A 22,013-nucleotide genomic window follows, 5' to 3' on the forward strand; every position below is an offset into this window, starting at 1 on the left:
AAAGCAAACCAAATGACATGAGTTTAATTTATCTTGATCAATAGATCTGTGATTTCTTTGGTACAGTGCCCCCAGGACCAATGCTGTTCCCTACATTTCCATGCCTACCTAAATAGACAGTCTTCATGAATTTAGGACTGAAAAAAAGTCATAAACTGATGGCCAAACCTCTGTAAATAAGCCTCTGGTCTGAGCTATAGACAGTTTGCTTTACTTTTCATTTTTTTAAAAAATGGGTATGGGTAGGGAAGTAGAGAAAATAAATGTTTGCTAATTGAAAAAATAATTTATTTTAATTTTAATTTAAAATTTAAAAATCAAATAGCACCTTAATTGGATTTTTGTGACACTATAGAAAAAGAGGCAGCATTTTGCTTAGGAGTCTCATTTTTTTTTTAAAGTAAACATAATGTATCATTCTTCATGATGGATAACACCCCTGATGATGAATGACAATTAAGAATGCATTTTTCATATTTGGAAGGACCAGTAAAGTTCTTTGGGACCAAAAAGTGAAGGTAATTTACTAAATTGCTTTCTAGCATCTTGAGAGAGCTAATGCATAATCCAAAAATTAGATACAATTCTGTCCTATCTTCCTGTTATGATTGATTACAATTTTTTACATTATTTTTCCCTTTGGATTTTTATTCACAACTGATCAGAAACTATTTAGTATTGAAGAAGAGACAAAATTATGAACTAGAGGCAAGTTCTCCCCATGATGCTTTGTTTCCTAGGCGACCCAAGCTATTAGGCAGTAGGACTGTGCAAATTAAGGCTGCCTGTCAAAAATATTCTTCTCAAGGTATTTGTTACTGAAAATTGTTAATAGGAAGCATGTGGAGAAACAGCCATGTGCAAGAAGGTACCCCAAAACAACCTACTTTCCCTACCTCTCTCAGAAGCAGAAGTCATCTAGGCATGGTGAAAAAGAGGATGGCTCTGAATTAAGACGACTTAAATCCAGCCTCTGACACTACTTTGCCTCCCTCAGCCTCAGCCTCAGCTATCTCAAATGTAGGTCTCTGAGGTTGCATACAGATCTACGAATTGCTGGGGAGAAAATGTTAGAGTATAAAATGTTGAATTGCACTGATTTGGAGACCAGAACATGAATTTGGATGAGGCTGTGGACCCCAAATCAGAACAGGATTATCTTGATGAGATATAAACTAAGCCAAATCCATTACTGTCTATAGCTCAGACCAAAGGCTTATTTACAGAGGTTTGGCCATCAGTTTATGACTTTTTTCAGTCCTAAATTCATGAAGACTGTCTATTTAGGTAGGCATGGAAATGTAGGGAACAGCATTGGTCCTGGGGGCACTGTACCAAAGAAATCACAGATCTATTGATCAAGATAAATTAAACTCATGTCATTTGGTTTGCTTTTCACTTACAATTTGGCTTGGTTCAAGCAATTTGGACAATGTTAACACTTTGCAAATAACTGATGCATATTTTAGCTATAGCAGTGTGTGTTCCCAGATGAAGAATTGGCTTCTGAATGAGGAAGATGCTGGATTAAGTCCAGTTTCTGACACATACAGTCTGTATTACTATGAGCAAGGCAATTTCTCTGCCAGGTAATGCTCAATCCACACGGATAGAAGAAGCTTCAGGAAGAATGAGAAGGTCTCTATAACCACTGAAATCACAGTACTATCCCTTCACCTCTACTTCCTTTCTAGATACCTGTGAAGTGTGCTGTACTGCATAGATGGCTAGCCTTGGAGTCAAGAAAACCTGGGTTCATATCTTACCTGTGATACGTACTAGCTATGTGACCCTTAGCAAATCACTTTAATCTTTAATCTAATAGTCTGTGTGACAGATGACTATCAGGCTGCATTGTGTCCCCACCATATATTAGTTAAACCAACAAAATCATAAGTCTGTACCAAAAAAATTAAAGGAACAAATCCATTACCCAACAATTATATATATACGGACATATATGTGAAAGGATAAGTCAAGGTCTTGATTTTCACATTTTCCTTCTTCCCACTTTGGTTGGAAACCTGTTTTACCCAAGAGTTGGAAGGAGTTTGATGAGATGACCTGTACCAAAGCATTTTTGTAGACATTTTGTTTTCATGATGTCTCTTTGCACCTTTGCAAAGGCTATGCCTCATACCTACAGTGCTTCCCCCTCTTGGGATCCCTAAATCCCTTCAAGGCTCAGCTCTAATGTGACCTCCTGCAAGAGATGTCACTGGTCCTCATCCAGAATGAAGGATGAACCACCTTCAAGAGACCCTTCTTGGTTTTCCCTATAGTGGTTGATGTGCCCCTCCCCAGTCACTTTGCTTTTATTTTGTATAAATCCTTTATATTTTTATCTGTGAACATACTGTACCACCTCTAGTAGAATTTAAGCTCCTTGTGGGCAGGGAACTGTTTTATATTTGTATTTGCAAACATAGCACCTAACACAATTCCTGACACATAAAAAGCACTCAGCAAATGTTTACTGTTTGATGTATCTTCTTGTCTGGATCTCAGTTATCTCCTGCATACTCGGGGTTTCTTTGAGATCAATAAAAGTATCACGTATCATGAGAAGTAGAAAGAAAACATGGTGAAGCACCTGGTCCTTGCTCCTTCTACCACAAACAATAAAACCATGGTGGGCTAGAAATTTGGAACATCATGATACAATGTGATATTTTACCAAAGGGAGATGAATACAAACTCCTTCGGCAGTCATGGACCATAACACATCAACAGACCTCTATCTACTCAGAAGATATTTCAGGTAGCTTGGGTCCTGCCCTCATCTATCCTATGTGTGTAGGAAGAAACCCTCACAGGTATTTTCCTTTATCTGCATGTTATCATCATGACCTGATGTTCATATTTCTCTTTTCTTCTTCCAAAATGGTTTTGCATGATGAACTCTGTGTTGTACCATTCCAAAGTTCAGAAACAACTAAAATCTTAAACTTTTCAATATCACATTCTGCAACAATTCATTCAATTCATTCCCCTCCCCCTGTTAACAAAGCAAATTGAAAAAAAAAACCAGTCACTCTCAGGGGAGCAATCTTTTTGCTTTTCTATCTTTTAAAAGAAAAATGTAAGTTAGATCCAATTGGGAGGAGTTGTTTTTGTTTGTCTAAAACTGATATTGGTGTTCTGGAAAATGGAAAGACAGGCTATGTCTTTATTATCTTCCATGACATGCAAAACAGGTACACATTTCTTGTTATTTTTTTTCCTTGTCTTCCCCACTGGCCTCACCTACAATTCTCCCTATCTCCTAAGCTTGCTATTTGATTTTCTGGATAAGATGGGTATGTGGGTTGTTTTCTGCTACAACTTCTCCCCCCAACCACAACACATACAAATAGTGTTCAATTATTCACTCTTTCCCTAGGTAGATTTCTTTTGGCAGCAATCAAAATTTGATTCAGACTCCTGATAAGAGGGGGAAAAAGATAGCTTTCTATCTTTCCCAGCTGACTATGCATTCTATAGGTATAGACTTCAGAATACGAATGAATTTTGGGGAAATGAGCTACAAAATAGCTCTAGTTTATCATCACAAGAGGGTGTGATAAAATGGAAAATGCCCATTTGGTCTTTCCTTGGTTCTCTGCTTTTCCTAGTTCCTTCTCTTTGAGCCATTAAAAAAAAAAAAAAAAGATGGTAAAAGATCAGAGACTCAGTAGTATTACAGACAACTCCCACCCTCTCTCTGGCCTCTTTGATAGCATGTATTTAATGTGTTTGCTCTTCAGTACTCTTGCCGAGCACCTCTGCTTGGCTGTCATATTGTTATTTGGTCAAGTTGAATACACCAAGTTTTCTTCCCTCGTTCTAGTACTGCTTTCTAATTAGTAAGTGCCAATTGTGAAATATGACATTCTGTGGCTAGTCATGCAGAAGGGACCCAAGCTTCCATCTTTCTGAGGCAGTATGACTGCAGATGAAGTCCATGATCATATATGCATTTAAGTTACTTCTTACCGAGCCATAAAAAAAGCATGGTGATAGAAGCTTTCCCTCAGGATCCTAATATTAGAGAATATACTTTTCCCCACTTTCCCAGAAGCTTTTACCCCTCGAACTCCTCAGGGACCTAGGAATGGGTTTTTTCAGACTGTCCTCTGTCCTTCTGATCCCAGCCTGCTTTACTGCTGGACTTTCCTTTCTCAGTGCTGCTGCTTTCCTGCCCTGCTCAACTGTTTTCTGCCTCAAGTGAAAAGGACCTTAATTATACTTATCTTGCTTCCATTGCTAATTTAATTTCCTCCAATTGCCAGTTCAAGTCTGGGATTCTCACTTCACAGCCTTCCCTTATTCTTTCATTTCATTATATTAATATCAATGTAATGGGAAGCCTGGTTGTGCAGTAGGCAGAACTCTAGACTTGGAGTCAGGAAGATCCTAACATCCAGCCTCAGAGACTTACCTGTTGTGTGACCTTGGGCAAGTTACTTAACCCTATTTGCCTCAGTTTCCTCATCTGTAAAATGATCTGGACAAAGAAATGGCAAACCACTACAGTATCTTTCCCAAGAAAACCTTAAAAGGGGTCATGAGGAGTCAGACACAACTGAAATGAATGAAAAGCAGCAACAAATGGAGAACCTAAGTGGTTCATTGAACTTGGAATTCAGGAAGATCTGAGTGCAAATACTGCCTCAGACTCTTCTTAGATATGTGACTCTGAGCAAGTTCCATAACCTGTCTGCCTCAATTTCCTTCTCTGAAAAATGAAGATAATAATAGTACCTACCTCCCCGGGTTGTCACAAGAATATTGGTAAATTATTTTGCAGATTTTAAAGTGTTATTTCAATGCTGGCTGTGGAACACAGGATTAAGAGGCAAAGACCTAGGTCAAAGGTTCAAATTTTTTGCCACTTAGTCCATTAAGCTTAGTGGTCTGTTCCCTCCATCTGCACAAAAGTGGGGTGAGAGGAGAGGTGCTGAATTAGATGATCCCTAAAGTCCCTTTTAGCTTTAAGTATATGGCTGCTATCATTAAAACTGAAACCACTGTGTTTCATTTTTCTTTCTTGGCTTTCTTTGGTCATTTAAGAAGCCTAACTAAACATCTTCAAAGAATGGGTTGTAAGTTTAAAGTGATCTTATAGGCCATCTACTCCATCCCCTTTTTTTGACAGATGAAAGGAGCTGAAACCCAGCCAGGGTTAGTGACTTGCTCAGAGTCACACAGGCAGTAACAGTGCCAGAAAGGGCATTTCCCCTGGCTCCAAGTCCAGAGGTTCTTTCCACTGTACTACCTTGCCTTCTCTGACCAAAAAACAGGACTTGAGATCTTGATTAAAGTAGACCAAATGAAAAATTTCTCTTCAGTCACTCAGCTGTTTCTTCCATGCTCATCACGTCACCTGATAAAGTACTGTCCACACCATGGTGGAAAAACACCAAAATGTTTTTCACATCCAGTGACTCATCCCCTAGCATGAGATGAGAAACCCACAAGGAGGGGGGAAAAGGGGAAGAAATGTTAATGATTTGCATCTTTTGATGCTGGTTTGTTTATACATGTTAGCTACTCAGCTCAGAGGGTAAACCTCATGCAGAGACCAGGGACACAAGTTATTACTACGGGAAAAAAAAGGAAAAATAAATAGAAGTTCAAGGGATTTTGCCTTTTTAGGCTGAACTTCAAAAATTTTTGAGAAAGAACCTCCAAGCAAAACATTATACAAGCTGAAAACCATAAGGATTTTATCATGGTAGCTTGTCTTACTTCTTTTGTCCCCAGCAACCACTGCAGGAACAGTTTAGGGTGAATACTTATATACATGGGGAGATGAATTTAATAGGTTTGTCTTTCCTCTTGAGTGCCTAGAGAAAAATTAGTTCATGGTTCTTTCATTTCTACAGAATTTTAGTGTCTACTAAATGCTTCTTTATACATCATTACTTTGGATCTCTGTAACAACCTTCTGAAGTGAAGTGACGTGAGGTATCATCACTCCTGGGCAGCTAGGTGGATAGAGTACTGGGTCTAGAGTTAGGAAGACCTGAGTTTATGCCATCTCAGACGCTTACTAGCTCTCTGATCCTGGGCAAGTCACTTAACCCTGTTTGCCTCAGTTTTCTGATCTGTAAAATGAGTTGGAGAAGGAAATGGCAAGCTACTCCAGTACCTTTGTCAAGAAAACCCCAAAATGGGGTCACAAAGAGTTGGATATGACTGAAACTACTGAACAACAATATACTAAGTGCTTTTAAATACCTTATTACATTGGATCTCCAAACAACCTTGTGGAGTGAGTGGGACAGGTATCACCATCCCCATTGTACAAATGAGAACAATAAGACTGAGAAAGGGTACATGTCCTGCTCAAAGCCACTCAGCTGGTAGATAATATTGCTAAGATTTGAATCCAGACTTCTGATTTGAGACCAATGAGTTTGATATAAATTTCAGGCAAAAATTTTGAGCATGTGAATGGAATGGTTAGGGAACATCTAGGAAAGAAAGCCTTGATTTATAAGAGACAGTCAGTAGGGTTTCACCGAGTACAAACCATGTTAATCCTTATTTATTTTGCTCACAAAGTTATTCAATCAGAAAATGCTGTAGTTATAGCTTACTTGGACTTTAGCAAGGGATTTAACAGGGGATTTCCCATTTAGAAAATCAGAATGGCTTAAAAATGATTTGGTCAGATCCAAAGGCTTTTTATTAATGATCTGATGCAACTTGGAAAGAAGTCTCTAATGGAGGGTCCCAGAGATCTGGGGCAGGCCCTATGCTGTTTAACATTTTTATCAATGGCATAGATAAAACTACAGTTGATATAATTATCAAATTTACAGATGACACAACTCTAGAAGGGACAGCTTTCACTTTAGGTCATGTGGTCAGAATCCAAAAAGAACTCTACAGGCCCTAATACTGGGCCAATTAGATTAAATAAGGTGAATTTTAACAGGCCTAAATGTAGGGTCATCTACAGTGGAACTATTAAATTTGGACTCTCCTACGACAACATCTGAAATGTTCAAAGAAGTAGAAATGATGCTAAAGAAAAGAAAGATGAGAAGAACACTAGAGTAGACCAGAGGTGGGATATGTTATGAGGGAGACACAGTTTTGAGGGATAGATATTTAAAATAACTATAAAAAGGGAAAGTATCAAATGCTAGGAAGAAATTGTGGAGGTCATTATTATGCCTCCAAAAACGCTGCCAGAAAACATCTAAAACTACGAGGGGTGGGGAACCTGTGACTTCGAGACCACTCGTGGCCTTCTGAGTCCTTGGGTGAGGCCTTTGACCGAGTCCAAGTTCTACAGAACAAATTCTTTTATTAAAGGGATTTGTTCTGTGAAGTTTGGATTCAGTCAGAGGGCCACACTTGAAGACCTACAGGGCCATATGTAGCCTCAAGGTCACAGGTCCCCCACCCCTGTACTAACTTCCTATCTCTTCAAAATCCATGTGAGAATTATCTACATTTATACCAACCAAAGGTCAACCAATGATCTCAGGAGAGTAGACAGACTTTCATAAACAGTATTCTACAACAAATATATCCTTAGTTATACAATTGCCTGAAAGGTACCCAGAGTACATGATCATTCTGTCCTTAGGTTTTATTCATTATTTTTTAAAAAGCATTTGATTTGGGAGAGTAAAATGTTGCCTTCTCCTTCATCCAACAAGGGAAAATGAAGATCTGGTAGACAGAAATTCATCGAAAAAGATTTTGGGGATTGGTGGTTAGTACTCTATGGGCCCAAGAAATCAACAGTGCAAGATGACAGCCAAAACATTATTGTGATCTTAACTTTTTATTAAAGAGAATTATACTTCTCAAGACTAAGGAGAAGGTCATCATGTTCTATACTCTATCCTGGACAGACTATAATTAGAGCATTGTATTCAGTTCACTTGTTGGGGACCTTATTTTTAAAATTATATTGACAAGCTGGAGAGCAGCCAGAGAAAGGCACCCAGGATGGTCAGGTTTGGGGGGGGGGGAGGTATATGTCATATGAGATAAAATTGGGGATATTTATTCTACAGAAGACAACACTTGGGGGAGGAAGAATAATGGTCATCTTTGAGTGTCTGAAAGGAACCATGCAGAAAAGGTGTGTGTTTCTCAGCTCTTTGCAACATTGGGTAGAAGTTGCAAAAAACAGCTTTAGTCTTGATATAAAGAAACACTGGGGCAGCTAAGTGGTACTGGGTCTGGAATCAGGAAAACTCATCTTCCTGAGTTCAAATACAGCCTCAGACACTAGCTGTGTGACTCTGGGCAAGTCACTTAACCCTGTTTGCCTCATTTCGTTATCTGTAATATGAGCTCAAGAAGGAAACAGCAAACCACTGCAGTATCTTTGAGAAGAAAACTCCAAATGGGGTCATAAAGAGTTGGAAATGACTGAACAACAACACCTAAATTGGAATTATACAGAAGTGGCATGGCCTCCCTGCCTCCATGGATGGATGACCCGGATTCCTGTTTAGGAATGTGTTGAATTAGATAGTCTCTGAAGTTAGTTCCAGTGGTGACAGTCTGATGGTCAGTGAGCCTTTGATCACCTTTTCCCTATTCTTTCTTTCAGTTGTTTGAAAATAATTCTAGAAATGAAGCTCTTCTAAGATTCAAACTGTCCCTGTTGTTGTTTCCCAGTAATCTCTGCCAGATTTCTTTAGCTGATGTGCTTGTCACAGGGCAGATGCTCAAACGTGATTCTCTCCTCAATCTTCCAGCACAGAATTGGAGAGGGTTCTGACAGCTTATACTGAATCACCCAATATCAGGCCCCAGCCTCATTTTATATGACTTCCTTTCCTACTCTCTGTGATCCAGTCAAACAGTCCTTCTCATTGTTATTCACACACAACACTCCCCCCACCTGCATGTTTTTGCACTGGGTTCCACCCCTACCCCACCAGGTATATACCTCTTCACTCCCTCCTCAATTCTGTCTCATAAAACCTTTTCCTGCCTTCAAGACAAAGTTCAAGCATCACTTTCTTCATTAGGCATTTCTCCTTCCATCTCCCCATTCTCCAGTGCTTGTGCTCTCCCTTCATAACTATCTTCTGTTTATTTTACATTTATACATTGTCCCTCTCTTTCCTCCCCGATAGAATCTAAGTAGATTATTTCATTCCGTGTAGCCTCAGAGACTGGCGCAGTTTCTGATACATAGCAGGTGTTTAAAAGCTTGTTTCTTGATAATTGACTGCAGGAAGATCATAGGCTACAAAATAAAGTCATAAAAAAATCAGCATTTCTACACAGTTACTAATAATACCCAGGGACAAGTAAGAGAAATTTCAGTAAAAGAAAAAACTAACTCTAAATTATAAAAATGGTAGGGAGTTGCCCTATTGAGAAACACACAAGGTTATAGAAATACAACCATAAAACTCTTTGAGGGGAGTAAAGGAAGGGTTAAATAACAGAACACTTACTACCCATGGCTGGCGCCAGCTCGTAGAATAAAACGACAATGCTATCTGTATCAATTTACAGACTTAGTAACGTACCGATCAAATTACTGATAGGTTACTTTTTTTTTTTTTAGAATAGACTAGCAAAATTAATTTGGAAGAACAAAAGATCTAGAATCTTAAGAGAATATGAATACACTTACAATAGTATTTTTGTTGTTTTCAGGTGTATCTGACTCTTGGTGACCCTCTTTTGGGATTTTCTCAGCAAAGATACTAGAGTGGCTTCCCCTTTCCTTCTCCAGCTAATTTTACAGATGAGGCAAACAGTGTAGAGGGACTTACCCAAGGTCACACAGCTAATAAGGTCTAAGGCCAGATTTAAATTCATGAAGATGAATCTTCCTGATTCCAGGCCCCATGATGTATTCAATGCTCCATCAAATAAATTAGAGAAATACATTCAAAAAAATTAGAAAGCAGTAACTATCAAAAAGTATTTAGTGTTGGTTAAAAAAATAGGAAAATAGATGAGAAGAGAAATCAAGAAATGGAAGCCAGTTAACACCATAGTCCAATATCTGAATAGCATAAATCACTAGGGGAAGCGATTGAATAAGGACAGTTGGGAAAATTGGAAAAGGGTTTGGCAAAAGTTAGATTTAGAACAATATCTTATAACATATACCATAGTATGACTAAAATGCATATATGACCTGATTATGAAGAGTCACACCATAACCAAACATAAACAAATTAGAAGAGAACACAACTATAGCAAGAGAGAATTCTTACCAAACAATGAACAGAGATGAAAAATAGATAATGAAATAATAAAAATAGATAATTTTGACTACATAAAAATAAAGTGGCAATATCAAGTACTAGATAGTGAGTTGGCCCTGGAGCCAAAAAGATCTAGGTATAAATTCTGCCTCTGAAACATACTAAATAACTCTGAGCAAATCATTTACCCTGTTAGTGCTGTCACAATTGTCTGAGATTATACAGTATGAAAGGGCAGCTAGGTGGTACGGTGGATACAGTGTTGGGCCTGGAGTCTGGAAGACACGTCTTTTGGGGTTTAAATGTGGTCTCAGACACTTACTAGCTGTGCGACCCTGTCTGCCTCAGTTTCCTCATCTGTAAAATGAGCTGGAGAAGGAAATGGCAAACTATTCCGGTATCTTTGCCAAGAAAACCCCGCATGGGATCACAAAGAGTCAGGCATGACTGAAAACAATTGAACAACAACATATATTATGGAGAAGATCCTAAACTGCATTGATAGAGGAAGTTCCTCTGGAAACTCCCTATGCTAATTAAGTCACGGGTTAAATTCCTACCCTAAAATTAAAAAGATCCTGTACAAATGCCATCAGTGAAGATTTTGTTAATAAATATCAGTTATGTTATTTTTATTATGACCTTTCAATTTGTGTTGTAAAAAAGTTCTATGAAGTTCTTAATTTTATTGAAATAATTTGAACCAAGATAATTAATGAGTAGATTGCATTATAAAAAAAATAGAGTAGGAAGAAAAGTTTAACTTTTTTTTGAAAATTTGGTAAAAAATGAGGGCTTTTCACATAAAATTTAAGTCCATCCAATAGGATAAACACCTTTTAGAACTAAACATGAAAAAACCTATTTTATCTATTCAAAACAGCTCATCCTATTTTCCTATACCTAAATGATTCTAAATTTGTACTCTCATTAGAAGGGAAGAAAAAGAGGGAAACAAACATTTTTATAGTACTTACTTGTGTGCTTTGCTAAATGCTTTGTAAATTATTTCCCACCAACCCTATAAGGTAGGTACTATTATAATCCCCATTTTATAGACGAGGAAAGGCAAACAGAAGTTAAGTTACTTGCCCAGGGTCATACAGTTACTAAATGTCTAAGGGCTTGGATGTGAACCCAGAATTTCCTGACGCCAGGCCCAGGGGTCTATCCATTGTAACATCTGGCACCAACAGCTGCGTCTAGAAGACTATGTAAAGTAATGCTTCTAGATCAGCTGCTTCCTACTGGAATTCCATTTTTGGAGATGCCATAAGAAAAATGAAATCACAGAAGACCTTGAAAGGAAAAGATAGGCACTAAATACTTGTCTGCTTTATTCATGTTCTGGAGTTGACGTTGACAATGCCAAGGCATCATAATTTCAATCTGCAAAGCCGGATTTTAGCATTGTGACTCCCCAAAATAATCTAAAAATAATAAGGCAAAAGAAGATCAAAATTAAATACATAGGTGTACATGTGCGTGAAACGTGCCTAGGTAAAAATTATCTTACTATTTATCAGGGAAAGACTCCTTCCCAAACTCTCTTTCTGCTGCCTACAGTAACTGGTCTGAGATTTTACTGCTGTTTTACTTAAATTAACTTCATCCAAGTCCATCAGCATGGTGCAGGATCCTAAAGAGCTGGCCTTAGAGACTTTAAGACCTGGGTTGAAGTCCTGCTTCTAACATATATACTAGCAGTGTAAACCTGGGCAAGTCATTTAATTTCTCAGTGTTCTAAACAATTTGGTATAATTGGTATTCTTATTTCTTTTTCTGTTGAGGCAATTGGGGTTAAGTGACTTGCCCAGGGTCACACAGCTAGTAAGTGTCTGAGGTCAAATTTGAACTCAAGTCCTCCTGACTCCAGGACTGGTGCTTTATCCACTGAACATCTCGTTACCCCATAATTGGTGTTCTTAACCTGAGTCTATGGATAGATTTTAAGTCTTCTGCCAGAGAACATGAGTGGGAAAAATATGCCCATGTGTTCATATATATGTATAAATGCACATACATGTGTGTATATGTGTATGCATGTATATATTTCATTCTCAGTAGCCCCTGGCTTTCTTGTATTTTATGAATTTAAACACGTTATTCTGAGAGGGTCCACCAACTTTACCAGATTGACAAAGGGGTCCATGACACAAAAAAGGTTAAGAACCCCTCTTCTAAATCTGTTAACTGCAGAGAAGGTGCCAACCTACACGGTGAGAGTCTCCAACGCCTGGGGCCTGGTCCCTGTTCACCAAACACCCACTGTGCTACACACCAGGGTAAATTTACAAAAAGATGCCATCCTTGCAGCTTTAAGCTTTGGCAATAATGAACAGCCAGCGTTTACACGATGCTTTAAGGCTCATAGAGCATTTCATATGTTAACTCATTTGAGCCTCAGAAAACCCTGGGTTAGGTGCTTATCTTACAAATCAGTCTGATTAAGTCTAGACTAAGTGGCTTGCCCAGGGTCACATGGCTATTACACGTTGAAGCAGTATTTGAACTCAGATCTTCCTGACTCCCAATTCAATGCCCTACCCACTAGGCCGTCTATCTGCCTAAATAACAATAATTAGTATTTATATAGATCTTTAAGGTCTGCAGAGTGCTTTATATATGTTACTGCGTTTGATCTTGAAACTGACTCCATGAGATTGGTGCTATTATTATCTCTAACAGAGGTACCTAACTGTCTCTGAATTTTATAATCATTTATTCATCTTGAAGGAATTTAAACTATCCTAGATACATGTGCGTGTGTGTGTGAGTGTATATAGTGTGTGTGTAAGTATATATGTGTATATGCTATGTGTGTGTGTGTGTGTGTGTGTGTGTGTGTGTGTGTGTGTGTGTGTGTGTGTGTAGATAGATAGCCAGAAAAGGATACTTTTAAAACCTCTTAGTCCACTGGAAAAAATACTAAAACAAATTTCGTACTCATAGAAATCTATTAAATTCAGAGAAGAATACTGATAATTTAACAAGATTGGGACCAAATTCCCCTCCCAAATTTCAGAATTTTTCATTTCAGAAATATTTCAAGATATGGGAAAGGCTTCTCACTTGAATTTGATATGCAGCACCCTTGTCTCTGAGAACGGCTGATCCAGTTAACAAAGTTAATGATTTAGGATTAACCAGACTCTGGTGTGAACTGAAGAGGACATTATGCCCTAATTTCAGACAAAGAGTTAAACAGGATCAACTTGTCAACAAGTCAGCTTGTCCACTTTCCCTCTCCTCTTCCCTTCTAGCTAGCCCAGCTCCATTTTATAGATGAGAAAATGGAAGCCTCAGGGAGATACGATCAGACTTTGAGACCCAGTATTCTGACTCCAATCAGATCTCCCCCCAATCTCTTTCGTTTCCAAATATTGAATATTGCTTTAACACTTTTTCTTCTCCTTTTCATAACCTATTCTTTTGTAAGGAAAGATACAAATATGTTTACTGTATATTTGGTGCTAATTATATCACAGGTATTCAAATATTACTAGTAAATTCCTGGAGAGATCAATTATTATTTTTTGAGAATGTAGAAATACTTTCACCAAATGAATAGAAGTGCTAGATTGTTGATTAAGAATGCAGGAGTGAGAGTTAGCAAAAATCAACGGAGAAATTAATAACAGTGATATTAACCATTACCACTATATCTTATTATTTTATTGTAATTATATTATTATTGTGCCTATTATAATAACTATTGTTATTACTTATGTAGCGTTTTAAAGTTTACAAAATACTTTACATATATTCCCTCATCTGATTCTCACAACAACCCTGACAGGTAGGTGCAATTATTGTCTCCATTTTGTAGATGAGGAAACAGGCAGATAGAAGTTAAATAACTTGCCCAGGGTCCCGGCTGGTAAGCGTTTGAGGCAGAATTCAAACTTAGGTCTTCTTGATTCCAAGACCAATGCCTTCTTCAGCATACCACCTAACTGCTTCCAAGTTGAGAATGTAGAGTTTTACCCATATCTATTTCTCTGGAAAAGAGCAATGATTTTTAAACTTAACCTCTGAGGCCTCTGGGCAATTCTCTAAAACCACAAATCTCAGAGGAGGTGGTAGTGACCGGCATTGATAAAGGAAGTTTCGTCATCTGCGAGTTCTCTTTACTAATAGAATCACAGGCTTAGTCCCTATACCATGACAAGTAAGAGGTAATCTTAAAAAAAGCAAAAGATATGTACTGGTTTTGAGTGCTGCACGTGCTCTCGTCTTCAGTTATAAGACTTTGAAAGTTTTTTTTTTATCCAACCATCAATAATTTTATAAATATTAAACTAATGTAATCCATGTTCCAGGACTTTCTCAAGATTCTAGGCTTGAATTGACCAAGTTCTGTCTCTGGAGCTGGCCTCCAAAAGGATCGTGATCTGCCCTTGGCTTATTGCTTCCCACCTGGAGTTTCTCTAGGAAAATTTCCTATTATACTTGTGCTAGAACTCATTTCTAGGCTTTTCCACTGGTGGGTAACCGATCCTATATAAGTATTTAAAGGCATCTGGGTACCAGAATCTTTACCTCCTCTGACAGACAATGCTGAAGATGCAAAGGTCTCAAAGGAACCTAGGTTCAGATTCAGTAACACACGAAACACTTTGCCTGTTAGCTCACTTTATAAAGGGATTAAAATAGACTTTACCACCACAGCAGTTCTTTGACATTCTAGTTGATACCTCACTCTCCTACAGGGGTACACATTTCCTACATATTTCCTCACAGCTGGCTAGCATCAGACTGTGGTTTGGATTCCAGTCAGAAGGAGGAATATAGTTTGGGGTTGCTGAACAAGTATGCCTTTGCCATTAGACCTTCCCTATCTGAATGGCTCTTTAGAGGTGCAGTGAATAGAATGCCTGTCCTGGAGTCAGGAAGACATGACTTCACACACCTTAGACACTTACTGGCTGTGTGACCCTGGGCAAGTCAGTTCATGCTGTTTGCCTCAGTTTCCTCATCTGTAAAATGAGCTGGAGAAGGAAATGACAAGTCACTCCAGTATCTTTGCCAAGAAAATCTCAAATGGGGTCACAAAGAGTTGGACATGACTGAAAGATGACTAAACAACAAAATCAGAATACCTACTGCCTTTACTTTCCAAACAAAATAATGCCTGACAACTAGGTGAGTACAGCAAGAAATCCCCTTCTCTCTCTGCAAGGTCCAATCTCTGAGCTCTCAAGCTTTGAAACTCTTGAATCTGAGGTCACCCATGAGACAATGTCCAAGCCTGGGGCTCTCTCCTCAGACCAAGTCAGAATATGCACATCTGCTTCTGCAGATGGATACCATTTCTTGAGCTGGGAAAGCCCACTCTCACAATCTTTTCTCTTGGATCACATACAAATATAGGCAACTCCTATGTTCCTCTGCCCCAAGGCAACCTTTCACTGTTCCTGAGGAGAGCTAATTGAGCATGAACCTGTTTCCTTCCCCCTCAGCTAATCCCCTCAAAGACGGAGTCTGCTCTGCTGCTCACTGATCTGTCTTCTGAGTGTGAGATAGAAGTCCAAGAGAGAGTCAGTAAAAACTGTTCTGTGATCTTAAAGAGCACTGAGAGAGATGACCCCCTAGCATCTTTGTGTCTGTCCCCTAGTTCCAGCCAACCAGTAATCTTAGAGGCAGCTCTGGGATCCATTCAACAATTTTGTCTTTTCAGCCAGATGTTCAGTTGTTTCAGTAGTGTCTATACTCTTATTGACCTACTTGGGGTTTTCTTGACAAAGATGCTAGAATGGTTTGCCATTTCCTTCTCTGGCTCATTTTACATATGAGGAAACTGAGCAAACAAGGTTAAATGACTTGCCCAGGGCCAAACAGCTAGCTAGGAAGTGTCTGAGGCTGAATTTCAACTCAGGAATCCTGACTCCAGGTCCAAGGCTGTATCCATTGCACCACCTAGCTGTCTTTTTAGCCAGATACTGTCCAGCATATGTCTTCATTCTCCATGAAGATGCCCCTCAAATACCTGTAAAGCCTCATGTCCTGTAATCTCACTAAGTTGACTGGGAACTCAAATTGACAGGGACTTTCCTAATCAGTGACCCTCATATTAATAATTTTTATAGTTGGATGTTCTCATGCCAACTTTTATTATTAATAATGACATTTTCTGTTTCCCTCCCCCCACTAAGTTAACTAGAGTGCTATAAAGAATGACATTTTAGAAACATATTGGATGTCATTTCTGCAGCCAAGCTGCCATTGTCTGAGAAAGCCCTCAGGGACAATGGTTACCTTTTACAAAGCATCTCTCAAGTTAGACCCAAGCAGAGGCTATTACTTCAGCCTTGAAAATCAACCCCAGTCATAACTCTGAACAAACACCTCTGTGTAGGCTCCCTTCAGTGACAGCCTCCATGCTAGTCTTGAATTGTAAAGGGTTTCTCCCTTATTATTTTTTCTTCATAGCAATCTTGGGTAAAGGTTTGACTTTATAGTGCCTCTCTCAGGGCTAGAGGGTATAGAAACTCGAAGTTAGGATTAGATCTTGGAGGGCTGGTGTTCTCACTATTTTGCTAAACTCATCTGGAGCTGCCCATTAGTCCTCCCTGGAATTACTGTTAGTAATAGTAACAGTAGTTACTTAGCCTGCTTAGTTTTTTTGGTTTCTTTCAAGACTCAACTCAAACCCCACCTCCAGCAGATCTTCCCCCTCTCCTAGATTACCTTTCTGTTTACTTCCTATTGTAACTTCTATAAACCTAGTTATTTGGGTTGTGTGGGGTGTTCAGGAATATTAGGACCTCTGGTGTGAGGGCTGTTCACTCACTTTTGGTGTCCACCTTCACCCAGCTCTCAGCAGCATGCACAGTGACCACACCCTGGTAAAACTATTTTGGCAGATGGACTAAACCAGGATTGGAGGGTAACTCATGGGTCTCAAATGTGCTGGTGAGTTGGGGGATATCTACCCGAAGCATGTGAAGACTGCCCTGCTAAGGTGAGAACAATTTGTTGGAACAATGAAATGGCTGAAGTAGGTACTGTGGAGGCCACGGTCATCCACTGTTTCCTCGGCCAGTGCCAGTTGTCCTAGCTTTTGTCTTGCCTCTGGACTTCTATGACTGTGCAATGTTACCTCAGTGAAATCCAATTCACATGCAAGTGAAGACATCACCTATGATGTCTCTGATCCTCTTTGAAATTGAAGGACAATCAACACCGCCTAGTTATTTGGATGCAGCTAGGCATCAATGAATAGAGTGTTGGGCCTGGAGTCAGGAAGACCTGAGTTCAAATTAGGCCTTAGACATGTACTAGCTGTGTAACCCTGGGCAAGTCATTTAATCTCTGTTTGCCTTAATCCATTGAAGAAGAAAATGGCAAACCAATTTGGTATCTTTGCCAAGAAAATCCCATATTGTGTCATGAAGAGTTGGATAGGACTGAACAACCATACCCAGTTATTCATATAGTGTCTCCTCCAGCTTCTTCATAAAAAAAAATTGTTTCTTTGCATGCCATAGCAATCATAGCCAGCTGGTGGTGCAGTGGAGAGAGTGCTGAGCCTGAAGTTAGGACAGATTTGAGATCAGATCTGGCCTCATACTTACTAGCTGTGTGATTAAGCAAGTCTCTTAATCTCTGCTTGCCTCAGTTTTCCCAACTGTAAAATAGGAATGATAAACCTCCAAGGATTTTTATGAGAATCAAATGAGAGAATAGTGGTAAAAAAAAAAGTGCTTAGTACAGTTTTTAGCCCACAATTAGACTCTATGTAAATATTTATTCCCTTCCCTTAATGGATGCTTATGATCTGCCTGCTTCAGTCCCATTCTTTCATTTCCCAGCTTCTCTTTTGTGAAAGTATCAATGAAATTGGTGGTCAGTCAGTCAACAAGAGCCCTATTACTAGTGACAACAAAGCCTTGTAGAGTCCATGTTTCTGCGGGTAAATGGCAAAGCCCTTATCACCATTACTGCCTGCCCCAGTTCAGAAAAACAAGAGACCTTTCCTTTAAGAACATTTCTGTATTTTCTCAGAGTTGAGCACAAGACACGACCTGTGATTTCTTTAATACGGGGATCTCCTGATGAGGAAATGCCTTCCACCACTAAAGACTGGCCCCATCTCTGCAGCTTCAAATTTTAGTTGCCTAGGGCCTTGAAAAGTAAAGTAATTTGCAGCCAGCATATATTTGAGGGCAGAATTTGAGCACAGGTCTTCCTGAATCCAAGATCTATTCTTTATTCACTACACTGCAATGCCTCTCTATTAATGTATGTAATTAATATAATGATTATATTAATTATAATTACTTAATTAAAATACCATAATTACATTGTAGTAATATAGAATATGCTTAAGGAACTCACAGAGACATACATTGAGCATATAGGAATAAGGATAAGACACACAAATTTGGAAGCCTCTCCCTCTGCAATCTTGCATCTCCAATTACCTATCAGACATCTTGAAAATATCTAAAACTGAATTTGTGATTATTTCCCTCTGACTGTCCCTTCTTCCTAACTTCCTACTACTGTAGAGAGCATCACAACCCTCCCAGTAACTTAGGTTCACAATCTAGATGTCATGCTCAACTCCTTGCTTTCTCTCAGCCTTCCTGTTGAGTGGCCAAGCATCACCATTTTTATCTTCATAACTTGGTGATATCATCACATCTCATTGCCTCAGTTGTCATCTCAATGCAGGTAATTCCCAGCTACATTTACTCAGCTCTAACCTCTCTTCTGAGCTCCAGTCTTGCATCTCCAACTACCTGTAAGAAATCTCAAACCATTCTTTCAAATTCAATATGTCCAAAATTACCTATCTTCCCCCACCCCAAGGTCCTTCTCCCTCCCAACTTTCCTGTTACTATAAGAGGTACCATTATCCTCCCCATCACCCTGTCTCATGGATATAATCTTTGACTCTTTTTGACTCTCCCATATCCAATCAGTTGACAAAATCTGTCATTTATGCCTTCATAACACCTCTCCTATACACCCCCTTCCTTCCTCTGACATTGCCACCACCCTGGTGTAGGCAGACTCTCATCATCTCATGCTCAGATTATTGCAGTAGCCTGCTGACTGGTCTCCCTGTGTCAAGTCTCTCCCCACTATGACCTAGCCTTCACTCAGCTATCAAACTGACTTTTCTAAGCACAAGTCTGACCCTATCATCTCCCCCCACTCCATTCAATAACCTCCACTGACTCCCTATAGTCTCCAAGACCAAATATAAAACTCCCTGTTTGACCCTTAAAGCTCTTTATTATCTGGTCATTTCTTACCTTCTCAATCTTCTTACACTCTTCCTTTCTGCTCATTCTTCCAGTGACACTGCTTCCTTGTGTGCTAGAGCACTATACTCCATCTCTCAACTCCAAGCATTTTCCTGGCTGTCCCTCCTGCCTGAAACACTCTTCCTCCTCATCTGTGTTCCTAGCTTCTCTGGCTTCCTAATCTCATTTAAAATTACCCTTTCTACAATAAATCGTTCCCGGTGCTCCTTAATCTTAGTGCCCTCCCTCAGAGACTACTTCTAATTTATCCCTTATATATTTTATTTACATACAGTTGTTTTCATACTGTTTCCCGTTAGACTACGTAACCTCCATGACAGCAAAGACTGTCTTTTGCCTCTTTTTGGATCCGCAGTGCTTAGCACAACAACCAGCAAATAGTAGGTGCTTAATAAATGCTGGTAGACCGACTTAACTGACCCCCACTCAAGTCTGTACATCAAAATTAGCTTCCTTCAGACTTGTGGATGCTTTTTTTAATTGTATGCACACACTGCTTAGGGCTGGGGAGGGGGGAAAGAGATCTGTGAGCTGTCATTATTTTAAGAAAATAGAACTGCAAACCAGATTTATCAGTTCAATTGCTCTGCTGGGTGTCTTGCCAGGAGCTTTTGCTTCACTTCCTGGGAAAAAAAACCAGACCATTTTTTCTCTAGCACTAAATTCTCTCTTCCTCCTCCAATTAATTTTATTCACTTTTAACATCTAAAAATACCCTCCCCCAAACACCTTTAATATTTAAAATTCCCCAAACTGGGTGGTCTAGCCCCATTGATTTCTTTTTGTTTTAAAATATAGAAAATCACATTGAATAATAAAACACATTTCTAAGACCTCTAAATCCAAGTTGAAAAGTTCAGGCTGATTAATTCCTGACTTTGGTAAAGACTTGTTGATTTTGGCTCAGTTCGATGGGATTTTTGATCATTAACACATAAAACATTTCTTGAAGGATTACTGGTTTAAAGAGACTTTTAACTAACTCATATTCTCAAGAAAAGGAAAGTTATTTCAGTTTTTTTCATGTATTCACTGGCCAAGGGAGACTAGCCCCAAATATCTATAACTCTTATTTCTAAAGAGCTGCACTTTCACACTGATGGACTTCTCAGCTATTTGAGTTGTCTCAGGAAACTTTACTGGAGTTTTAGCCCATTGTATATTTTAAAAAAAAACCCTGAAATTTCCATATTGGGAACTCAATAAAGAAGGTTCCATAAGATGTGCAGAGGAAATACATTATAGAAAACTGGTGACATTGTTGAGAGGAAGGAAGAGGACTGGCCTTTTTATAAGTGTGAACATGCCTTGGCAGTGACTTGTCCCAAATGCCTGGAATCTACTTCTTCCTTTCTTTAAGATATCTTAAATACCATCTTCTGCGTGAAACCTTTCCTGATCCCCCAACTGCTAGTACCCTCCCTCCCAACAGCCACCATATTTGGTTACTTTCGATATGTTTTTATTGATTCAGCATATATTATACAGTGTAAATTTGTAGATATACTGGTTATCTCCCCTACTAAGATGTAAGCTCATTGAGAGCAGGGGTAGTCAGTTGTTCCTTGTACTTGTATCTCCAATACCTAGCACACAAAAGAGCCATTTAATAACCTACTTGTGGATTGATTTATTGAGAAAGGGTACAAGAACTCTCATTAAACACTAGGGAGAGATGTCCGGCAATGGACAGAAGAGAAATCGCTTTTTCAGATGAGCTAGGTCAGCTAATTTTTGCTGTCTCTAAACCTCTGAACCCTTCAGAGTTTACACAGTACTACTGTTCAGTTTTGTCTCTTTTATACTTGGCATCTCACTCTTGTGCTGTGGCCAAAAGCTGCATTGCTGTAGTTTGGTTTCATGAGACGTAAAAAGGGCCATGCTGCACATTCCTCATCCCATTTTCTTCACAAGACTTCCTGTGCATGGGAGTTGGGGGCAGGGAAGAGAGGGATTTTTTGCTCTTTTGTCATCCAACATGTAGCAGCAGAAGGCAATGAGACAATCCTGTTAGAATTGTCTTTCCTAGGAACAGCTCGATAAAAGAAGCTAAGAAAAATATTTGAATTATCTAATGATACACACCTTTCCCTCTGCCCATAGGTGAACTTGGTATTTATAGCCTTAGGGGACATATAATGACACTCCCCTAAAGTTTTTAGTCATAGGGAAAGGTATATGAAATTCCATAAGTTTTAGTTAGAACCAGTTTTACTTGGGTCAAAACCTCTGGAAAGTTCAAATTGGATAATCAGTATTCTTAGCCTGAAGGATTTTAAGGAATAGGGTCAAATTTGTATGTTTCTGCTGCTTACTGCCTGTGTGATCTTGAGCAACTCCTTGGGCCTCAGTTTCCTCATCTGTAAAGTGAGGGAATTAGGCTAGATGATCATTAAAGTCTCTTCCAACTCAATAATTTCTATGTGTTCTATGTACCCAACACCAAGTTAGGTGCTAGGGAGAAAAGAGATGAAATATGAGTTGATCCTTGTCTTCTATAATATTACAGCCTGGCTAGAGAGATAATTCTACATATAAAAAAGAG

The 22,013-nt window shown here is 39.0% G+C and overlaps 1 protein-coding gene across 5 annotated transcripts in view; it reads right to left on the bottom strand.

The window, feature by feature from the left end:
* The window catches only part of FHL2 (four and a half LIM domains 2), a 111,335-nt gene that overhangs the window by 23,272 nt on the left and 66,050 nt on the right, over positions 1-22,013 (bottom strand). The gene's annotated exons all lie outside the window — the stretch shown is intronic.

Source organism: Notamacropus eugenii, chromosome 6 (assembly GCF_028372415.1).
Source record: "Notamacropus eugenii isolate mMacEug1 chromosome 6, mMacEug1.pri_v2, whole genome shotgun sequence".
NCBI lineage: Eukaryota > Metazoa > Chordata > Mammalia > Diprotodontia > Macropodidae > Notamacropus > Notamacropus eugenii.